We start from the raw sequence: 21,855 nt of genomic DNA on the forward strand, positions 1-21,855 counted from the left end.
TCTTTGAGTAAATTGAAAATAATGCAGATGTTAAGAATTAACCTGTAGATCTTCCTCGTTTTGATACTTCACATATTTACAATTAATGTACTGATTACTTCGCCCTGGATTTGAGGTGGTTGTATTTTTCTATAAACAACCATAAACTAAAGCTAAAAGTAGCTCCTGATAAAATTTAGTGATTTTACTTTTCTTTTACTTTTTAAAGATTTCCTACACATTAAGAGAAAAACTAGTTATAATTCGATAAAATAGTTGTCAGATTTGCTTCTGGAATGTGATAGTAATAGAGGTCATGTCAAGTGAAGCAAACTTACTAGTAGATTTATCCTAATGATTGCATATTAAAATTTTAATTTTCACATACAATGAAACATAGAGCTGTCATCCATTTGTTTCTAGTAGGGGTGCATTATTTTTTGTATCAGATATATAATTTGTTTTTGTGATAAACTTAGAGTAGGCTTGTCTCAAAATATCTGGGAACTTACTCAACATTTTTCTCTTATTTCAATGCTTTGAATAACTCACTGAACGACACTGGCTAATTGGAACTTCATACATGGTTTGTCTTAGAAAATTCAGCAGCTCTCATAATCATTTATTTTTTATATACAGAAGTGATAGAGAGTCATAGCTAGATGCTTAATGAAGAATATCTCAGAAACCAAACTATGCCTGATGCACTAAAGAATAGGATTCCTTAGGAAGGTCAACGTGAAGGAGACTGATGTTTCTTAAGCACTGCCAGGATCATCATGTAAGAACTATGTGCTGCATACCTTCATATATGTTGTGTCATACACTAACTCATTAGGCTCAATTACTGAACCTCACGTTTTGAAAGTAAAAAAGTGATTTAGCTCAGAGAAATCAGGTAATTTTGCAAGGCTGGTTATTAATGATAAGAATTTCAGTCTAGGCCTTCCCGACTCCAATCTTCTGCTCATTCTAATACATCAAATGTATTCACTTATTGGCCTTCCCAACTCTCATCTTCTGCTCATTCTAATACAACAAATGTATTCACTTATTTCCCTGTCACTTTGTTACTCACTGTTATTACAGAATACTTCTGTAGTCCCTGAGGCTTGTTCTGAGAGTGCTATCATTTTAAACTGCCTAGCTTGGGTGTGTTTTAAATCTCAAACTTTTTATTAGCTTCAGAAGATTTCTGGCATTTATTTTATATCAAATTCCTAGAAGAACAGGGTTCCATCTCTGCATAATGCAGAATTACAGAAATACTCTGACCAGGCAGGCTACATGAGAACAAAGAACAAGATTATATGGGCCTTGAAAATGGCAATATTCAGAAACTCCACACCTGAGTTTAAGACACTAGGCTAGCTGTTCTTCAGAGGACAGTGGTACTAACTTTTGAGGGACCATTTGCATGCCAACATCTAGAGAAAACACTAGATGCATTTCAAGTATCAATTTCAAAATTTGGAATTGTATAGTATTTTCAAAAAGAAAAAGTCAATTCCCCATAAGTTAAAATAAAAAGCTAAGCCTATGTAGATGAGGAAAAAATTGTTTTCCTCTAACCCTCCTTGGTTCTCCTTCTGGGGACCTACAAATTATACTGACAAAAAACAGATTAACAATAGAAAAACAGAGTTTATTAACATATGCTTATTAATATATGCAGAGGAAACTCAATGATGAGTAACTCAAAAAGGTGCTTGGAATTTAGATTTACATGGCATCTTAACAAAGAACAATGCAACCTGTAATGAAGTGAAAAGGCAAAGAAAAAGCAGATTAAGCTTTTAAGGCTGGAAACAGGGAAGGTAAATACATGGGGAAAACTAATGGAAGGTAAGAGTTGCTTTAGTAAGGTTTGTTATGTACATTCCTCTCAGTGCCATCTCCAAGCTGATAAGAGTCTCCTCCTTTTAGGCAAAAGGCAGATAGTGGGGTTTTTGTTGTTGTTGTTGTTGTTTTTATTGGTGTCTGCTGTTTCATTATAGTCTTTAGTTCAAAATAATCCTTATGTCAAAGTGGCTTATTTTGGGGAGGTGTATTCTCATGCCCTATACACTTGAGCAATTTGTTCACAAAACAAAACAAAATAAAAATTATTAATGAGTCAGTAACTTAACTCTTTGATTGAGTTTGTTAATTGCTTTTAGGAAGAAATTTTATGTCATACATGATAAACATGACAAATGGTTCGTATTTGCAAATATATTTCTTCACAGTATAGGTTATATATATATATATACATTTTATTATCATTTACTTCAGTATATGGTCGGTCATGGTAAAAGAAATAAATAAAATATTAATATTTTAACAATAAAGACATATCATTACTACATAACAATGACAACAGCATGAAAAATTAATCACCGTGGTTATTTTTATTTAACTACATACCAGCAGACTACCAGGACAAACATGGATCAAAGAATTTTGTTGTTGCTAGGAATATATTAATGCCTGTGGAGTGCATAGGGTAGCACCTGACATATAGACAGTGCTCAATAAAAATAAGCTATCATTATTAGGAAAGTACAAGAGTTTAATTAATATAAAACTTTCCTCAGACCTTCCAATGTGCAATGTGTGTGTGCAAGCAACACATGCAAATGTTGTGAGCTCTATTAACAATGAGGCAGTGTCTGGCATATTTAGAAATTCACTCCAAGCACTAACTAACTGAAACCTGTAGCTCACAGCTAATGAATTCCATATGTTTTAGTGCAAAGTTGTTCACAGCCTCTATCTTTAATAAACTCTATTATGTTGCTCTGAATGACTTGATAATGGTACTCCTTGATGTCTCTGAACCTGCTCTCCACTTTGCCCTCTGTTCTAGCCATACTGTCCATGCTCTCCATGGGAAATATTTTTCAGACATTTATTTGTAAAGTTTAAATGCTTGCTAAAAATGTATTAAAGCAAGATCTCAAGAAAGGAGGTTACTTAACATTTACAGTCTACATTGATGACTAACCTGCCCTGAAAACAGAGAATTTAACAGGAGTGATACCAATATTGTTATTTATATAAGGCTACTTAACAATACTTAATGAATCTATTATTACTTTATTATTAGTTTTATAACTGATAGTTTATCCTCAACAAATTCCTATAAGAAATATATGATATACATTACTCATATCTTATTTTATAAGGGACAGAAACACAGGTAAATTAAACTGCTTAGAATTATAGGATCTTAGAAGTAAAAGAGAACTGATTAATCATCTAGGTTAGGTTAAAAATGCTGGATACTCTTTAGAATCAGGAAGAGTTTTTAAAATCACTGATGATGATGACTGGCCCTGGACCAGGAGTTCTGATTTACTTTATTTTATGTATGTTCATGGCTCTGTTTGTTTTTAATTTTACGAATCCTGAGAAATTCTAACTATATACAGGAATGAGAAGCACTAATCTATTCAAGACGTTCACTCTAACGACAAGGGAATCAAAAAACAAACTGTGCTTTTTATTTTATTTATTTATTTATTTATTTATTTATTTATTTATTTATTTATTTATTTTTTTGTGGCACACGGGCCTCTCACTGCTGGAGCCTCTCACTGCTGTGGACTCTCCCGTTGCGGAGCACAGGCTCCGGATGCACAGGCTCAGCGGTCATGGCTCACGGGCCTAGCTGCTCCACGGCATGTGGGATCCTCCCAGACTGGGACACGAACCCGCGTCCCCTGCATCGGCAGATGGACTCCCAACCACTGCGCCACCAGGGAAGCCCCAAACTGTGCTTTTATATGGCTTCATAACTATGTCTTATTTAGCGACAGAACTAGGCCTGGAAACTAGGGCCCTGATTCCTACCCCAGGGTTCTTTCCGCTAATCAACAAGTGGCCATGATCCTCACAGCAAACACTTAACATAGTGTTTAATCTATTTCAGGTAATTTTCTAAGTGCTTTAGATATATTAACTCATTTAATTCTCACACTAACCCTTTGAAGTAGGTATATATAAATTAATTATTTCTCATTTTATAGATGAGGATGATGAGGACAAGTGATTAAAGGGTAATTAGAGTAATTAAACTTCCCAAGGTTACTTGGCTAGTACTTTGTAGAACTGTGATTTAAATCTAAACCATCTGGCTCCAGAGTATTTTAACTTATTCTTTAATGTCTTCATCATTTTTTATAGCATGTTCTAATCTGATTTATGTTTTATTGTCATACAAAATGTCACATAATAAGTCCTTCAAAATACCACTTAGTACATCATAAATAGATAATTTAACAAGAAATTATGACCATTATTTAGTATATTTCATGAAACACTGTTTACTAGATTCTTTAAACAGCTGGCTTAATATTATTCAAATCCATAGCTATAATACAGGTGTTAATCATCAAAATGCTGATTTAAAATATTTTAGTATTCACATTCACTGATTTAAAATAATATTCATACATTTACCATATATTTTAATTTTATTCTATCTGATATTCTATTCTATCTATTCTATTCTATATGATTCTATTCTCTCTGATAGTTGTCTTGCCAATCAACTACACATCTTATGGTCAGGGGAATTATGAGCTCAGACAGTCGGCTACATTAAAAATTACTCTTAAGAATGTGATTTTATAGAGTAAATGATCAAAAATCCTTCCTATATATACTGAATTATCAATGAAATTGCTTAGATCAGCAAAAATTTTGTTTAATCAATGGGGCATAATCCATTGTCAATCAAAAGTGATTAGTTTAGGAGCCCCACCGATGGCTACCCAGCCAGACAGCAGAGAAGCCTTAACTAGCCACACTTGCTGCACAGCACATAACAAGACACACCTTTGCACCTGGGTGCTTTCTAGCACACTGAATGGGCTTTAAAAACACTGACCAAACTACCAGAGGGTTTCTGTAGGCATGTGCTCCATTCACGATGTTTCTGTTTGGCTGAAGGCTTCCCTAAGATAATTTGGTCTGGAGAGATTTGAGAAGATGGTGGAATACTAAGACGCGGAGATCACCTTCCTCCCTACAGATACAACAGAAATACATCTACATGTAGAACTGCTCCTAGAGAGCAGACACTGAAAGCTGGCGGAAGACCTCAGACTTCACAAAAGGACAGGCTCTTGGTGCTACAGCCAGGCATCAGGGCTGTGCCACTGAGGTGGGAGAGCCAAGTTCAGGACACTGGTCTACAAGAGACCTACCAGCTCCACGTAATATCAAATGGCAAAAATCTCCCAGAGATCTCCATCTCAACACCAAGACCCAGCTTCATTCAATGACCAGCAAGCTACAGTGCTGGACACCCCATGCCAAACAACTAGCAAGACAGGAACACAGCCCCATCCATTAGCAGAGAGGCTGACTAAAATCATAAGGCCAAAGACACCCCAAAAAACACCACCAGACGTGGAACTGCCCACCAGAAAGACAAGATCCAGCCTCATCCACCAGAACACAGGCACGAGTCACCTCCACCAGGAAACCTACACAACCCACTGAACCAACATTAGCCACTGGGAACAGACACCAAAAACAACGAGAACTACAAACCTGCAGCCTGCAAAAAGTAGACCCCAAACACAGTAAGATAAGCAAAATGAAAAGACAGAAAAACACACAGCAGATGAAGGAGCAAGGTAAAAACCCACCAGACCTAACAAATGAAGAGGAAATAGGCAGTCTACCTGAAAAAGAATTCAGAATAATGATAGTAAAGATGATCCAAAATCTTGGAAATAGAATAGACAAAATGCAAGAAATATTTAACAAGGACCTAGAAGAACTAAGGAGGAAAAAAGCAATGATTAACACAATAAATGAAATTAAAAATACTCTAGAAGGGATCAGTAGCAAAATAACTGAGGCAGAAGAACGGATAAGTGACCTAGAGGATAAAATAGTGGAAATAACTACTGCAGAGCAAAATAAAGAAAAAAGAATGAAAAGAACTGAGGGCAGTCTCAGAGACTTCTGGGACAACATTAAACACACCAACATTCGAATTATAGGGGTTCCAGAAGAAGAAGAGGAAAAGAAAGGGACTGAGAAAATATTTGAAGAGATTATGGTTGAAAACTTCCCTAATATGCGAAAGGAAATAGTTAATCAACTCCAGGAAGCACAGAGAGTCCCATACAGGATAAATCGAAGGAGAAACATGCCAAGACACATATTAATCAAACTATCAAAAATTAAATACAAAGAAAACATATTAAAAACAGCAAGGGAAAAACAACAAATAACACACAAGGGAATCCCCATAAGGTTAACAGCTGATCTTTCAGCAGAAACTCTGCAAGCAAGAAGGGAGTGGCAGGACATATTTAAAGTGATGAAGGAGAAAAACCTACAGCCAAGATTACTCTACCCAGCAAGGATCTCATTCAGATTTGATGGAGAAATTAAAACTTTACAGACAAGCAAAAGCTGAGAGAGTTCAGCACCACCAAACCAGCTGTACAACAAATGCTAAAGGAACTTCTCTAGGCAAAAAACACAAGAGAAGGAAAAGACCTATAATAACAAACCAAAAACAATTAAGAAAAGGGGAATAGGAATATACATATCAATAACTACCTTAAATGTACATGGATTAAATGCTCCCACCAAAAGACAGGCTGAATGGATACAAAAACAAGACCCATATATATGGGGTCTACAAGAGACCCATTTCAGACGTACGGACACATACAGACTGAAAGAGGGAGGATGGAAAAAGATATTCCATGCAAATGGAAATCAGAAGAAAGCTGGAGTAGCAATTCTCATATAAGACAAAATAGACTTTAAAATAAAGACTATTACAAGAGACAAAGAAGGACACTACATAATGATCAAGGGATCGATCCAAGAAGAAGATATAACAATTATAAATATTTATGCACCCAACATAGGAGCACCTCAATACATAAGGCACAAACAAACAGCCATAAAACGGGAAATTGACAGTTACACAATCATAGTAGGGGACTTTTACACCCCACTTTCACCAATGGACAGATCATCCAAAATGAAAATAAATAAGGAAACACAAGCTTTAAATGATACATTAAATAAGATGGACTTAATGGATATTTATAGGACATTCCATCCGAAAACAATAGAATACACATTTTTCTCAAGTGCTCATAAAATATTCTCCAGGATAGATCATATCCTGGGTCACAAAGCTAGCCTTGGTAAATTTAAGAAAATTAAAATCGTATCAAGTAACTTTTCTGACCACAATGCTATGAGACTAGATATCAATTACAGGAAAAGATCTATAAAAAATACAAAAACATGGAGGCTAAACAATACACTACATAATAACGAAGTGATCACTGAAGAAATCAAAGAGAAGGTCAAAAAAAAATACCTAGGAACAAATGACAATGGAGACAGGACAACCCACAACCTATGGGATGCAGCAAAAGCAGTTATAAGAGGGAAGTTTATAGCAATACAATCCTACCTTAAGAAACAGGAAACATCTCAAATAAACAACCTAACCTTGTACCTAATACAATTAGAGAAAGAAGGACAAAGAAAACCCCAAAGTTAGCAGAAGGAAATAAATCATAAAGATCAGAGCAGATATAAATGAAAAAGAAATGAAGGAAACGATAGCAAAGATCAATAAAACTAAAAGCTAGTTCTTTAAGAAGATAAACAAAATTGATAAACCATTAGCCAGACTCATCAAGAAAAAAGGGAGAAGACTCAAATCAATAGAATTAGAAATGAAAAAGGAGAAGTAACAACTGACACTGCAGAAATACAAAGGATCATCAGAGATTACTACAAGCAACTCTATGCCAATAAAATGGACAACCTGGAAGAAATGGACAAATTTTTAGAAATGCACAACCTGCCAAGACTGAATCAGGAAGAAATAGAAAATATGAACAGCCCAATCACAAGCACTGAAATTGAAACTGTGAGTAAATATCTTGCAACAAACAAAAGCCCGAGACCAGATGGCTTCACAGGCGACTTCTATCAAACATTTTGAGAAGAGCCAACACCTATCTTTCTCAAACTCTTCCAAAATATAGCAGAGGGAGGAACACTCCCAAACTCATTCTACAAGGCCACCATCACCCTGATACCAAAACCAGACAAAGATGTCACATAGAAAGAAAACTATAGGCCAATATCACTGATGAACATAGAATAGCAAACAGAATCCAACAGCACATTAAAAGGATCATAAACCATAATCAAGTGGGGTTTATTCCAGGAATGCAAGGGTTTTTCAATATATGCAAATGAATCAACGTGATACACCATATTAACAAATTGAAGGAGAAAAACCATATGATCATCTCAATAGATGCAGTGAAAGCTATCGACAAAATTCAACACCCATTTATGATAAAAACCCTGCAGAAAGAAGGCATAGAGAGAACTTTCCTCAACATAATAAAGGCCATAAATGACAAACCCACAGCCAACATTGTCCTCAATGGTGAAAAACTGAAACCATTTCCATGAAAATTAGGAACAAGACAAGGTTACCCACTCTCACCACTCTTATTCAACATAGTTTTGGAAGTTTTAGCCAAAGCAATCAGAGAAGAAAAAGACATAAAAGGAATCCAATTCGGAAAACAAGAAGTAAAGCTGTCATTGTTTTCAGATAACATGATACTATACATAGAGAATCCTAAAGATGCTACCAGAAAATTACTAGAGCTAATCAATGAATTTGGTAAAGTCACAGGATACAAAATTAATGCACAGAAATCTCTGGCATTCTTATATGCTAATGATGAAAAATCTGAAACTGAAATTAAGAAAACACTCCCATTTGCCATTTCAACAAAAAGAATAAAATATCTAGGAATAAACCTACCTAAGGAGACAAAAGACCTGTATGCAGAAAACTATAAGACACTGATGAAAGAAATTAGAGATGATACAAATAGATAGAGAGATATACCATGTTCTTGGATTCAAAGAATCAACAATGTGAAAATGACTCTACTACCCAAAGCAATCTACAGATTCAGTGCAATCCCTATCAAACTACCACGGGCATTTTTCACAGAACTAGAACAAAAAATTTCACAATATGTATGGAAACACAAAAGACCCCGAATAGCCAAAGCAATCTTGAGAACGAAAAATGGAGCTGGAGGAATCAGGCTCCCTGACTTCAGAATATACTACAAAGCTACAGTAATCAAGACAGTATGGTACTGACACAAAAACAGAAATATATATCAATGGAACAGGCTAGAAAGCGCAGAGATAAACCCATACACATATGGTCACCTTATCTTTGATAAAGGAGGCAAGAATATACAGTGGAGAAAAGACAGCCTGTTCAATAAGTGGTGCTGGTAAAACTGGACATCTATGTGTAAAAGAATGAAATTCAAACACTCCCCAACATGATACACAAGAGAAGAACCCTCAAAATGGATTAAAGACCTAAATGTAAGGCCAGATACTATCAAACTCTTAGAGGAAAACATAGGCAGAACACTCTATGACATAAATCACAGCAAGGTCCTTTTTGACCCTCCTCCTAGAGAAATGGAAATAAAAACAAAAATAAACAAATGGGACCTAATGAAACTTAAAAGCTTTTGCACAGCAAAGGAAACCATAAACAAGACCAAAAGACAACCCTCAGAATGGGAGAAAATATTTGCAAATGAAGCAGCTGACAAAGGATTAATCTCCAAAATTTACAAGCAGCTCATGCAGCTTAATAACAAAAAACAAACCACCCAATCCAAAAATGGACAGACGACCTAAAGAGACATTTCTCCAAAGAAGATATACAGATTGCCAACAAACACATGAAAGAATGCTCAACATCATTAATCATTAGAGAAATGTAAATCAAAACTACAATGATATATCATCTCACACCAGTCAGAATGGCCATCATCAAAATATCTACAAACAGTAAATGCTGGGGAGGGTGTGGAGAAAAGGGAACCCTCTTGCACTGTTGTTGGGAATGTAAATTGATACAGCCACTATGGAGAACAGTATGGAGGTTCCTTAAACAACTACAAATAGAACTACCATACGACCCAGCAATCCCACTACTGGGCATATACCCTGAGAAAACCATAATTCCAAAAGTGTCATGTACCGAAATGTCCATTGCAGCTCTATTTACAATAGCCAGGACATGGAAGCAACCTAAGTGTACATCAACAGATGAATGGATAAAGAAGCTGTGGTACATATATACAATGGAATATTACTAAGCCATAAAGAGAAACGAAATTGAGTTATTTGTAGTGAGGTGGATGGACCTAGAGTCTGTCATACAGAGTGAAGTAAGTCAGAAAGAGAAAAACAAATATCATATGCTACCACATATATATGGAATCTAAGGGGAAAAAAAGGTCATGAAGAACCTAGGGGTAAGACAGGGATAAAGGCGCAGCCCTAGACACAGACCTGGAGCATGGACTTGAGGATATGGGGAGGGGGAAGGGTAAGCTGTGACAAAGTGAGAGAGTGGCATGGACATATATACACTACCAAACGTAAAATAGATAGCTAGTGGGAAGCAGCCGCATAGCACAGGGAGATCAGCTCGGTGTTTTGTGACCACCTAGTGGGGTGGGATAGGGAAGGTGGGAGGGAGGGAGATGCAAGAGGGAAGAGAGATGGGAACATATGTATATGTATAACTGATTCACTTTGTTATAAAGCAGAAACTAACACACCATTGTAAAGCAATTATTGTCCAATAAAGTTGTTAAAAAAAAAGTGATTAGTTTAATAACAGAGCTAGTGAAGAAATAGGATATCAATAGCAGAAAGTCACTCTAGGAAGATGATTTTATAAAATATCCTGCCTAAAGAAATTATGTAATATTGATATTTATGAAGGATTTCCAATTTTATATGTGACAATTGAGGAAGTGGATATTAGATAGTCTCATTTACCTGATAAGAAAGTTCTCAGTACATGTTCCTTTGCTATGTTAAAATGGACTGATTTCAGATTATCTTTAGTAGTACATATTTGTCCTATCACCAGGTAACAGAAAACTCTAGAAAAGTCAGAGTTTTGACATGTATGTACAAACTGAGAAAAGTAATGGATAATTTAAATATGCAGTTAATATTTTAATTCATAATCTGGAGCTATCATTAATTGCTACTGATACAGTTTTAATGTGAAACTATTAATGACAATGACTATTTTAAAAATTATTTCTTGTATATCCTAGAATGTCATAACCACATAGATGATAGATAGATAGACAGATAGATAGATAAATAGATAGATAATTTCCTGGAAATAGAGCATTAAACTATCTATTTTTGAATAAAAGCTATTTATTATATTTACAGAAAAGTTAATAATATAATTTTGCAATTTTTTTTCTATTTGTTAGTGATGTTTAACTGTAAGTTTTTTTAAGATGTTAATGACACTTTTGGGGACTTAACCTACTCTTTCCTTATCCTGGGCCATGGTAATTATCCTCTGGGAAAACAAAGTGAAAAAAACACTGACCAAATGCCAGTTCTAATTGTTGGGGTGTGCATTTACCATGTAATTTTTCTAATTTATCATGAAGATGCAAATGGACTTCAGAATTGATTTTATTTTTGATTAAACTCTTTATGCAAATTATTATGCAAATTGATGCCCCTGAGTTCAAGGCAATTTGCCAATACAGTGCCACTGAAACAGGCAAGAGAAGCATAGCATATTGAAGCCAGTCTACAGAAGCATTATGTATATATATGTTCATTGGCAGTTATCTGGTAGGTTTGTCTTATGCATAGAGCCAATCAGAAATTTAAAGACCAAAAACAACAGTAAAATAGAGACTAAGATTATTAGCCAGGTAATCTAAGTTGAGTAAAAACACAGTTATTTTTGGAAATGTATTTTTAGTCTTTCTTTTCTAAATTTGACTTGGTTGATTTGATTGATTAAGCATGCTAGATAACTGGTCCATCTATATTAATTTGAAGAATATATATTACATATATGAAGAATACATATCAGAATAATTTTATAGGAATCAGTTTACCATTTTTAATTTTAGCAGCTGAAAATATTTTGAAATTGTGAACAGACAAGTTCTTAGTAGTTTCTCTAACTCATCTTAATTCTTTAAGTGAGATAACCTGGTGAGATAAGCGTACAATTGAAAATAAGGAAAATAGAAAGAGTTGTGACAATCACCTGAAATAATTTATGTTAAAGTGCTTTGTAAACTTGAAGCAATAAACCTCTTAGTTTTGACAGAAATCATCTTATTTTCAAGCTTCACTGAGCTGCCTCATTCTGGTTTACCAATAAAAAAAGAAGGCAATTTAGAAATACAAATTTTCCTTTTTAGACATTTCTTTAACTTGTATATTTGTTAATCTGAATTGATATTCCCTGTTATCTCTTCTGAATTGTTAGAAGATCCCATATCAAGTCAGTCATTCAATATTTTTAATAATACCCTCTGTACTAGTTACATCATGGGAGTATTCTAAAATCCTACACAGCACAGTTAATTTTCACTCACTAATCTTTCATAGTAACTATTCAAGAAATGCTTAGTGTCACAAATTCAGGTAAAGAAGAAAGGTTTTGCAGTTTCAAAACATTTGAGACACAATGGTCTTTTTTAAAATATTGTTTAAAAACTTTTTAATATGTATACTCCAAACTTAGGCTATGAATAAGGTCTCACAAAATTACTGTTATTAAAAATATAACAACACAGGGACTTCCCTGGCTGTCCAGTGGTTAAGACTTTGCCCCTCAATGAAGGGGCAGTGGATTTGATCCCTGGTTGGGGAGCTAAGATTCCCACATGACTTGTGGCCAAAAAAACAAAACATAAAACAGAAGCAATATTGTAGCAAATTCAATAAAGATTTTAAAAATGGCCCACATCAAAAAAAAACTTTAAAAAAAAATAGCAACACATAGCCCAAGTTTAACATCATATTTCTCCTCCTCAAGGTTTTTGTCTATTAAAAATATACTTTATTTAAAAATACTCTCAAAATATATAATTAGCAGAATTCAAACATTCCATATAGACACTTAAGATACCATTTTTTGTCTTTACACTATCCAGCTCATTCCCAAACAGCTTTTACTCCTAGATCATGTAATATAATCAAGTTCATATAATAAAGTCTATTGACGCTCAGTAAACTTTTAATGAATATATAAACATAGTTTGTGACCAAACTCTGATATGAATTATTTGATCTAATATATTGATTGGATTCCCCAGTAAGAAAGGTTAAAAAAATCTATCTAAATGAAATATACACAGGCTGTTGTAACCCTACACTTCTCTCCAACTATGCTTAAAATTTAAATTTAACATTAAAAAGTGATGGAAAAGCTGGTTAAAATTTAGTTTCAGGTAGTCACAGAATTCTCTCTATTGAATTTTTGAGACTCTAAGTGTTCTAACTTCGTTTTAAAAACCACACTCTGCCCAAACTTAGGCAAGAACATAGGCAATGATTTCCTATCTTTAGTACAGAGTAATTTAAGTAAGTAAATAAAGCAAGTTGAAAATGTATTTATTATGTTCCTTCTGTAAATATTGTGACTTTGTCACTTTTTGTCAAACCTAGAAATGTATATTTAGGCTATTTCCATCACTATGAACATGCTTATGTTATTTTTTGGATTTGATTTCTTGATTGCTCTGAGCATTTCTGGTTTCAATAAAATAGTTGGATTAGAAATCAGACTGTGCTCTGCTAAAAAAAAGTGCAAATTGAAAAAGTGGAGTAAACTTTGAAGGTTATTTTCTTTTTCTTTTTCTTTTTTTTTTTTTTTGCGGTACACGGGCCTCTCACTGTTGTGGCCTCTCCCGTTGCGGAGCACAGGCTCCGGACGCGCAGGCTCAGCGGCCATGGCTCACGGGCCCAGCCGCTCTGTGGCATGTGGGATCCTCCCGGACTGAGTCACGAACCTGTGTTCCCTGCATCGGCAGGCGGACTCCCAACCACTGTGCCCCCAGGGAAGCCCGAGGGTTATTTTCAATGCTTAGTTTGCCATTTGAGATTTTAAAAATGCACTATGTCCGTCACCAAGGTTATCATCTTTCTCCTAAAAGTCACACCTCTTTTGTTTTTTCTGTCTTATATTCACCTAAACCAAAAAACTGGAGTTCATTCTACACTGTACTCTGTTCCTGTCTTCTCACATCTGGTCAATTAAAAAATTATTTTAACTTCTTAAATATATCTGAACTTGAAAATATATTCTGCATTGCCACTAAAAGATACTCCAGTTTTCTGAAGTGAGACTTGGGTAGTCTCTTTCTCAAGGTTACCTTATTTTCCCACAAATCTCCCCCAACTTTAGTCATCCCGACCTATCCCAGTGTTAGTGACCTCCTCACTCCTTTCCCAGTCCACTGGTCTTACACACTAACACACACACACAGTAACAAACTATGTACATATACTGTTCAATTCCTCGAATGTTCCAGGTTTTCTCACGCCTCTGTGCTTAAATGATTTTTCCTAACTCCTTTGGCAAATTCTGGAAGATTTGAAGTTTTCATCAAGTACTATGTTCCTATGGAAGCTTTTATAATCACTTCAGGCTAGATTATGAGCGTCTCTCTTCTTTGGAGGCAGCAGAGAACAATGCTAATCTAGATGACACACTTAAGAGGAGGAGAAGAGGGACATTTAGAGGAATCCTGCCTGGTAAATTTTTTGTTGTTCCCTTCCTTGTTTTTAACTACATGACAACATCAGTCTGAAAATGTGAAAAGGTGAGAGTAAAATACAGGCTTTAGGTGAAAGGGGCTATTTTAGAATGGGTACTATGGAAATTATATAAGAGAGTTGAGTTGGCATTAAGTAAAATGATTTGTGAGTGACACTGAGTGCTTAATAGTGGTTGGAAATAATAATGATGAGTTTGTTTTTAGAAATCAGAGTTAAACACCTTTACCTGAAGCCACCTGTCAGTCTGGGAGTGGTAAAAGGGGAAACTGATTAAGAATTAACCAGGTGTAAGAATTAGAAGGTCAATAATCAGTGAGAATTTGAGGATGATTGAAATAGTATCATAAAAATGAGTTATAAGGAATCTAGGCTGATTTAGGTGGCAAAGGCAACATGTAAAAATAGACCCCAGAAAGCTCAAGGCTTGGCAATTTCAAGAAGTAGCACAAGCTATTCAATAAAAATACCAATGGCAAAGTAACTTTCTGAATTTCTAACAAGTGTGTCACATATATATTTAGTAGTATAATAACCCTGATTAATGTTTTGAGACAAACATAATAGATGCATTCTTAAACGTATCTATACATTTTCCCTCTGCAACCAGCAAAATACCTGTCAATTTACATTGCTCTTCCAAAGTTAAAGAGATTAAGATAATAAATAATTGAAAGGATTTATTAAGCCTTCACCTGGTACTATAAAAGCCTTCATCTGTTCCTATAACGTTTCTATTAAATAAAATATTTATTTAAAATACGGAATTCTGTGCATTTTAAAAACATGTATTTGATGCCTAAATTAGCATTACACTGTGCTAGTATAATTTAACAAATAAGAACTTGGGAGAATGCCTCCTTGCATTTTTAATTAATACGATTTAAGAAAATTAAAGGAAAGATTTTGAAATTCTAGGATCATCCCTTTAGGCAAAAAATAAGCCATTTAAAAAAGTTACCAGATGCAAAATTAATTGATTTAAATTCAATGGATTGATATATTTCTAATCTAGCTTTTTAAAATGCAAGTGAACTTAAACTAGCAATGGACTTTCAAAAATACATTAAATACTTTGTAAATTTAAGACAATTTTTTTTCTGCTAATGGTGTGCTTTTCCCTTGAGACTACATTATCTTTGTTACTTACAAGAGTTCTTTCTGTACTACATCAACAATAAAAATTCAAAGCAGCAAACATTTATACAAATCATTATGACCATATTTTAACTATGTGAAAGTACCTCTGATTTCACTGATAAATTTATAGTGGCAGTATGAGATAAATTTCTAAAATAAAAATGACTGAATTGTTTGTTTAGAAAACAGGATCCAGTTGCTTAAATTTTATCATTTTGTTCAACATGAGTGAAATAAATTGTTTGAAGAATTATGTATAAAATAGATGCTCTGTGTTACTTAAGAAGCCTCAACTCTTTTAGCAGGTTGTTGTCTAGATAACTCCAGAAATAAATGAATATTTTCATTTATATCCTGTCTTTGTTTTAGTGATTTTAGAATTTATATATCTGAGTAACTACATTTCCTCATTTACTTTTGTTCATGACTATATTATTTTTCCAAATTAATCCTCAATATACACTACAATAAAGATCATAAATTATATTTTGTCTAACAATATATTTTTTTAAAGACTATTTTTCAGGAGCAGTTTCAGATTCATAGCCAAATTAAGAGGATGTTACAAAGATTTCCCATTTACTCTCTGCCCTCACACATGCCTCGCCTCCCCCATTATCAACATCACTTACCAGAATTTTTTTTTTCCAAGGATGAGCCTACATTGACACATCATAGTCATCCAAAGTCCATAGTTTACCTTAGGGTTCACTCTTGGTGTTGTACATTCTATGGATTTGGACAAATGTATAATGACATATTGTAATTAAAATATCATACAGAGTATCTTTACTGCCTTAAAAGCTTCTATGGTCTGCCTATCCATCTCTCTCTTCACCTGCACCCTTATCATGACTGATCTTTTCATTGTCACCATAACTGTATCTTTTCCAGAATGTCATAGATTTGGAATCATACAGTTTGCAGCCTTTCAAATTGGCTTCTTTCACTTAGTAATATGCATTTGATTTCTCCATATCTTTTCATGGATTGATAGCTCATTTCTTTTTAGTGCTGTATAATATTGTCTTGATATACCACAGTTTATCAGTTCATGTACTAGAAGACATTTTGGTTGCTTCCAAGTTTCAGCAATTATGAATAAAGCTACTGTAAACATCCACGTGCAGGCTTTTGAGTGGAACTACGTTTTCAACTCCTTTGGGTAAATACCAAGTAACACAATTGCTGAATCATATGGTAATACTTTGTTTAGTTTTGTAAGAAATCACCAAACTGTCTTTCAAAGTATCTGTACCATTTGAACTCCCACCAACAATGGATGAGTAATCCTGTTGGTCCATATCCTTACCAACATTTGGAGTTGGTGGTTTCAAATAGGCAAAACCAAAGCAACATTTTATAAGAATGTATATTTAGGTGGCTGAAGGAAATGATTACCAAAAAGGCAGCAATGATTATCTCTGTCCGGTAAATTGGGTTTTGAGGTCTGTCAGGGATGGTGGAAAAAATCTGGAGCTCTGATAATATTTTATATTGTAACCCAAGAAGTGTTACATAAGTGTAACAAATTTACACTCATGTAAAGTGTAATATCATTTAACCTGCATATTTATGTTTTACTTCCTTTTCTGTATGCCTATTCATTGACACAATTAAAAGTGTTAAAAAACAAAAGAAATAGAGTGACTTAGAAATTGGGAAAGTACAATTCCCATAAAAGTAACATAGACATGTGGTGGAATCAAAATAACTTTCACTGATCATAAGCAGTGCAGTAATTCTGTTAGAGTGTCAACTCTGGTTATGAAATTATTAGGTAAAACTATATTGCATTTAGTTCTTTTACAACATATTTTTCTTTTTTTTTTTTTTGTGGTATGCGGGCCTCTCACTGTTGTGGCCTCTCCTGTTGCAGAGCACAGGCTCTGGACACGCAGGCTCACCAGCCATGGCTCACGGGCCCAGCCGTTCCACGGCATGTGGGATCTTCCCAGACCGGGGCACGAACCTATGTCCCCTGCATCGGCAGGCAGACTCTCAACCACTGAGCCACCAGGGAAGCCCTACAACCTATTTTTCTTGATCAAAGACTTTTGAATGTCAAAGAATTTATGGCTGGTAATTTAATTTAATTAGATTTTAATCATAAAAGTTCAGTCAGCATTTAAGTGATATATCACATTAAAATTTATTAAATAAACTTCTAAAAATGTAAATTTAAAATATGCAAATTAAATAGTTCAAATTAATTTTAACCACTGTTTTTCTGTTTGCCAAAAAAAGAAAGGAAAAAAAAATAATAAATGGTGACAGATTACCAAGAGAAAATAATTGTAAAATATTTATTAACTTTATTTTTCATTTGGTTAAAGAATAAGCCACTAAACTCAATTTGACCTAGAAACTAAATATATAAACATATAATAGTCCCAGCAGCCCTAATTAGTCGGAGAAACTGAACTTTTACCATATAACCTTCAAATCATCTCTTTGAATTTACTCTTTGCTTCTAAATCTCACTGTTTTCCCAAGTGTTTCATGTGTCTCATTTCATATTGTTAATGAAACAACTCAATCAACAAGCCAGGTTTGTTCGTGAGCAGATTTAGGCTGAGGTGGAATTAAAAGGCAAGCACTGCCCTATACATTTTTTATTTTTATTTTTAAAAGTGAAACATTTAATCATCTTCTAATGATCCATTCAAAACTTGCCTTTTAACTTGATCATATTTTCTCTACACTTAGTTCTCCTCTGAAAAGATAGATCTGCAGGAAAACAGTGTTAATCTGATATATTCACCTTTCTTGTTTTATAATATAACAAGTATTATAACACTATGTATAGCTATAATAATAGCCTTTTGCAATTATGTGATTATCTTTTTTTTCTTATTGTGTTTCTACACATTTCTCTGTTTAGATTTACTCAAAATATTAAGATGCACATATACAGAAGTACAGGCACACACACACAAAAGTTTACAAATGCATGAAGACATGGAGGGGTACAGCATATTCAGAATTAGAAAGAAGTTAGGGTTAATCAGAAAACCTTAGGCAGCTCTAAATATTGGAAAGATACACCAGTCCTCTGCTACACATTCAAAAATAAAATATATAATACTAAACTGAAATTATGTATAAGGAAGTCAAGTGTTATTGTTTTTCTCTAGAACACAAGAATGTTTTCTAGAGGTACCCAATATGAAAAATTTTTCAACAGAAATTCTGCTTCCCCTGCTTTGATAGAGAGAAAGAGAGAGAGAGAACTAAAATAATTATCTCAATAAACTCAACACTTCAATACCCAAACAATCTTGCTATTGAAACACTACCTCAATCACCTTCACAACTGCCAGTGAGGTTAACTCTGAAAGAAGTGTTTGCATTTCACAGTACGTGGGAAGCCTCAAATATCATGAATTTTAATAGTATGACTGTAGTAAATCATTTGAAATGTACCCCTCAAATTATTCATATACCATTTCAGGGCAGGACCCATCAGCTGCTGTGTCACTCAACAAAGACCATCAAGAGTAGTAGTGCTAAGAGACAGATCAGGGGACTAGAATCTCATCCAAAGGTACAGAGTGCAGCAATGGTGGACCTGTTTGAAAGGAAACAATTAATGGCAGAGCAGATGGGTTTAGAGATGCAACTTAAGACCCCTCTGGGGTTTGCAACAAATACTCTTTTTATGGTGAAATATGTACAGATAAATACATATTTTTTGGAGGACAAGATTTGATCCTATGAAAAAATGGGAAAACAAAATTAAGATAGTGATATTAATGAAATCTTGTTTGCTGTAAATTCTTATAAGGTCTTTTGATGCCCAGGTTATACTAAGATGGTTAAAAAAGTGAATCAAGATAACATATATCTAATAATAAATTATTTCTTAAGTGAGTAAACACTGTTTGGGTCTTGGAAATCATAGCTATATATAATAGTTTTGAAATTTAATAGTGCAAAGAGTTGCTACCCTATTCACACATATATACACACACATAGGTACATAAAGCAAAATAGTTCTTTTTAGTCCTGTCTCTGAAGTTGTGGAATACATTTTATAACATGAGCCAATGTAGGACTGTAAATATAAGTAATACTTTTAAGTAAATTCATAATGTATTTTTTGTTGCAATTTATATTATTGTGACAAGAGCTGAAACATGATCTATTAATTGCTATATATGCAAAATTTTTAAATGTTTCTAACCTTAAATGAGAATCAAAGGTAAAGTGTGGTTTGTTACTTGTTAAGCAATAAGAGCCAGATGGTTGGGACTAGACATTTACTCTTGGGTGTTCAATGTAATATCAAGGAATAGGAAAGCAAACGGCCATGTCTCACAAAGAAAAAGCAAGGTTGAGTATATCCACAGAAGAGTAGGATTAGCCTAATTAAGAGACCTCTTATTCACATTTGTACTGAGTAGTACATTAAAATATTCAGGATTAAATCAGCCCCCGAGTTGGGGAAACACACACACACACACACATACCCACCAGATTTGAAAACAGAAATGGGCAGAAACAGTGCAGGTAACCAAGAATAAATTTCTCTCAAGAAGTGGTTTAGCTCAGCCCTTTGAATTAACAAATTGGAATCTTCTCTAACTCACCACTGAAGACATTATTTATTTCAAAGTATGATGTTAGTAGGATACTTATGTAGACAAGATACTGCCTAAATTTGTGTTTTGATATCTTTGGACCCATCTTTATCTGGTATTTTGTGAAAGGCAATCATCTGTGACACCCTTTAGTTTACTGCTTTCATGTAAATGCTAAAAATGTATACTGTCTGAACAAGCTTGGTACTGGGAGTCATTATCTGGTTCAACATATAATTTTCCTGTACAATTTCAATTTGCTAAAAACTAATTTAGGACTAAATAAATATTTAGGCATTCAGGAAAATAATTTTCACACAAATGAGCTTCTGTTTTTCATTATTTTGGCTTTGTCACTCATACAAAAGTCATTGACTCCTACCTTCCTAAGTCTCATTGCCATCCCAGAGACCATCTTCAAATACCCAGTCTCCTTTCCCTCAGTGAAATGCAAAAAAAATAGTACAAGTTTAAGATTCATTCTTTATCTTTCTAAGTTAGTTTGTTATGTATATCCAAAGGAATAAATTGTATTTAGTAGAGTTTTTAAATGAATGAAATTTTAGTTTTTGAAGAATTTTCTATATTTAAAGAGAAAATATAATTTATTAGTTATAATCTGCACCACACCCAAGGTTGTTATTAGACAAAAGATGTTTTATAAAGTGTTATCATCTTCATAAGAGACATTCCCAACTTGAACAGCATGGTGAGAACTGGTGTGACGAAACACAAAAAGAGGATTTATTTTTTTCCCCCTGTGGAATTGTTGGAGAGGCAGGTAAACCCAGATTTCAAAAATCTGGAAGGTGTGAAGGCTGAGGACAGGAGGTGGATTTATGTGTGTGGGGAGGAACCCATGTAGTAGATACTGTGGTGTGCCTCAGTTCGCTGCCTTAGGCTCTGTTTTCCTCAGCTGCCAAGAGGTTTGGCTGCTGAGTTTTTTGTGGGTTACTGCTTCCCTCTGAAAGAACTCCTTCACTTAAGGCTGTGCCTTTCCTTGTGACAACCTAACCAGGAGTACAAAATCTCTTTCTCCTTGCTTCAATTCAGGACAAGTCTACAGCGACATCCCAGTTCAAGTAGGATGTTGGATCAGCTGAGCCCTTTGTTGGAGCTGAATTGCAGTTCAAAATTTCTCTTTTTGCCCAGTTTTTTCTCTTTTTTAGAAAACACTCCCTAATATATTTCCTGAAAAATAGTCTCTGTCTCAGAGTCATTTTCCCAGGATTCTAACCTAGGATAGCCCAGGGGGACATAAGAGAACAATTCATCCCAGACTATCCTAGGGAAAAGTTAGGTTTGAAATTACTTATCAGTTTGGGTCTTAACATAAATTATTTTGGCTACAAACCTATCCCCACTTACCCAGCAAAACCATTAATAAAATAACACTTTTTTTTTTTTTTTTTTTTTTTTTTTGTGGTATGTGGGCCTCTCACTGTTGCGGTCTCTCCCGTTGCGGAGCACAGGCTCCGGACAC

Source organism: Mesoplodon bidens (assembly GCF_964165515.1).
Source record: "Mesoplodon bidens genome assembly, chromosome: 1".
In the NCBI taxonomy this organism is placed as follows: Eukaryota; Metazoa; Chordata; class Mammalia; order Artiodactyla; family Ziphiidae; genus Mesoplodon; species Mesoplodon bidens.